This window comes from Lipotes vexillifer, unplaced genomic scaffold (assembly GCF_000442215.2).
Source record: "Lipotes vexillifer unplaced genomic scaffold, Lipotes_vexillifer_v1.1 scaffold788, whole genome shotgun sequence".
Taxonomy (NCBI): Eukaryota; Metazoa; Chordata; class Mammalia; order Artiodactyla; family Lipotidae; genus Lipotes; species Lipotes vexillifer.
Window position 1 is genome coordinate 1,556,346 of NW_006791862.1, and position 3,586 is coordinate 1,559,931.

Genomic DNA, 3,586 nt, shown 5'->3' on the forward strand with positions numbered 1-3,586 from the left:
AATTAACCTTTTTTTTTTTGGCTGTGCTGCGTGGCATATGGGATCTTGGTTCCCCAACCAGGGATCGAACCCATGCCCCCTGCATTGGAAGGGCAGTCCTAACCACTGGACCGCTAGGGAAGTCCCAGAATTAACGTCTTTATTGTGGTAAAATATACATTACACAAAATTTACCATTTTAACCATATAAAAAAAATTTTTTTAATTAATTAATTTTTTTGGCTGCACTGGGTCTTCGTTGTTGTGTGTGGGCTCTCCCTAGTTGCAGCGAGCGGGGGCCACTCCTTGTTGCAGTGAGTGGGATTCTCATTGTGGTGGCTTCTCTTGTTGCGGAGCATGGGCTCTGGGTATGCAGGCCTCAGCAGCTGTGGCACATGGGCTCAGTAGTTGTGACTTGTAGGCTCTAGAGCGCAGGCTTAGTAGCTGTGGTGCATGGGCCCAGTTGCTCCGCTGTATGAGGAATCTTCCTGGACCAGGGATTGAACCTGTGTCCCTTGCATTGGCAGGTGGATTCTCAACCACTGCGCCACCAGGGAAGCCCTTAACCATTTTTAAGTGTACAATTCAGTGGCATTAAGTATATTCACAATTTTGTATAGCTATCACCATTATCTATTTCCAACAATAAACTTTTCCATCATCCCCAGCAGAAACTGTAACTATTCCTTCTTTCTCCCAGATGCTGGTAACTTTTATTTTCCTTTCTATCTTTTTAATATAAGTGGAATCATACAATATTTGTTCTTTTGTATCTGGCTTATTTCACTTAGCATAATGTTTTCAAGGTTCATCCATATTGTAAAATCCATATATAAAAATTTCTTTCCTTATAAAATAATGCCATTTGCAGCAACATGGATGGACCTAGAGATTATCGTACTAAGCAAAGAAAGTCAGAAAGACAAATACCATATGATATCACTTATATGTGGAATCTAAAATATGACACAAATGAACATAGCTACAAAACAAGCAAACTCACAGATATGGAGAACAGACTTGTGGTTGCCAAGGGGGAAGAAAGGATTGGAGTTTGGGATTAGCAGATGCAAACTGTTATATATAGGATGGATAAACAACAAGGTCCTACTGTATAGCAGAGGGAACTATATCCAATCTCCTGGGATAAACCAAAATGGAAAAGAATATAAAAAAAGAATGTGTATATGTGTATAACTGAGTCACTTTGCTGTACAGCAGAAATTAACACAACATTGTAAATCAGCTATACTTCAATAAAATTAAAATTGTTTTTTCATTCCTTTTTATGGCTGAATAAAATTCTATTGTATGTATATACAACATTTTGTTTATCCATTCATCTGTTGATGGACACTTGGGTTATTTCCACCTTTTAGCTATTGATAATAATGTTGCTATGAACATTAGTGTACAAGTATGTGGAGTTTCAATATCATTTAATGTCTGTGTTTAACAAACAGCTGACAAAATTCCTGAAAATTTACCGATCAGCTCTAGTGAGCCTGTTGGAGCCTGTCAGAGCTAGCTCTAGCACAACGCTGGAGAGTGCATTATTTAGTAAATTAGACCCAACAAGGGCCAATTTGGGATTCAACTCCAGCATCTTTCAAATGTGCCTGATGATAAGAATTGCCTGGGACATCTATTAAAATAGTGATTCCCAGGCCCTCGTGAGAGATTCTGATTCCGAAGCTTTGAGGTGAAGTGACTTTACTCATCAGAATTTGTCTCAGTCTGGAAAACCTGATATGAGCCTCCAGTACCAACAAACCTAGGCCTGAAGGCAGGGGTACAAATATGGTGCCTTGGAAGAGGGGAGGTGAGCATAAGTCCTTTGGGACTTTTTTTTTTAAAGAGAGAATACTTTGAATATCAGTACTCATTTTAATGCCTAAATTCTGATACATAAATTTTTTATTTTTATTTTATTTATTTATTTATTTATTTATTTATTTTTTAGAGACGACTTTTTTACAATTAATTAGTTTTGGCTGCATTGTATCTTTGTTGCTGTGTGGGCTTTCTCTAGTTGCGGCGAGCGGGGGCTACTTTTCATTGCGGTGCGCAGGCTTCTCATTGCGGTGGCTGATCAGCATGCACAGATGTGCCTGGGTCCTGCCAGCGATGGAGGGAAAAGCCTCACGCAGGCAGCCCTGTCCTGACAGGCTCTCACCCTTGTATTAGTACAAGAGATACTTCCTTACCACTGGCGAGGGCTGGCTGTAGGTCCTTGGCAGGGGACACAGTGCTTTAGCTTTACTGGACATGGTCAAGGACCTCACTGGCCTTCTACTTAGTCCCTGGTTTCTTCGGTTGGGTCTGGAATATGGTTAGTTAGGCCTTAAAACCCCTTGCCTTCTTCCTCCATCCTGTTTCTCTCCAGACTACCTGTGTTTCTGGCATTTCTCAGTGTCTCTATTTGCTTCCACGAGCTCAGATTTAAAGACCCATCTGGAAAACTATGGCTGAGAAGGTTCACACTCTTAGGTGCAACCTCTTAGATCACTGGTTCCTAACTTTCTGGGGGCTATAGACTTCTCTGATTGCCTGATGAAGGCTGTGGGTCCCCGCATACAATTTGCTAGTTAGAGTTCCAAAGGGCTTGTTGACTTCCTCAAGCTCGTCAGTGGATCCATATTAAGAGACTCTTTTGGGGATTAAAGTATACACACTACTATATATAAATTAGATAACCAACAAGGACCTACTGTATAGCACAGGGAACTATACTCAATATCTTGTAATAACCTATAATGGGAGAGAATGTAAAAAAAGAATATACATATTTATATACATATGCATAGCTGAATCACTTTGTGTACAACTGAAACTAACACAACATTGTAAATCAACTATACTTCAATAAAAATTTTAAAAAAAAAAGAGAGAGAGAGAAAGAGACTGTGCCTTAGGTAGTGATTCAGACCCTGGTAGCTTTGGAGTAGGGATGCCTTGGCCCTCCACTGGGAACTGTCTCAAGCCCTGAAGATCCAGCACTCCAGCTATGACAAGAAATTGAATGACCCTCTTTTTCTTGAAGTCTTGATATAATTCTATTTGGATAATTGGATAATTCAAAGTAAGATCAAGAGGCTTCTTCTGACAATGCTAGAATACCCTGGGGTTTCTTATCATCAAGAGGAATAGAGCAGAGTTCTTTTGGGGAATAAAAAGTCTCTGAGTCACTGTTTAACCCAGAGAGAAAGAGAGATGGGAAAATCTTCAAGTCTATGAGAGGAAGCGTAGGCAGCAGATGCTCAAGTCATTTTCCATGTCCACTGAATTCAGAGCATAGCATTTTGTGAGCTCTACCATGTGCACTGGGGGGTGGTATAAGCAGATAGAGTAGGAGATCCCTGGACAAAAAGAACCAGTCATGGCTTTCTTGACATAAAAGAAGCCAGTTTAGGGCTTCCCTGGTGGCACAGTGGTTGGGAGTCCACCTGCTGATGCGGGGGGCACGGGTTCGTGCCCCGGTCCGGGAGGGTCCCGCGTGCCGTGGAGCAGTTGGGCCCGTGAGCCGTGGCCGCTGGGCCTGCGCGTCCGGAGCCTGTGCTCCTCAGCGGGAGAGGCCACAACAGTGAGAGCCCGCGTACCGGAAAAA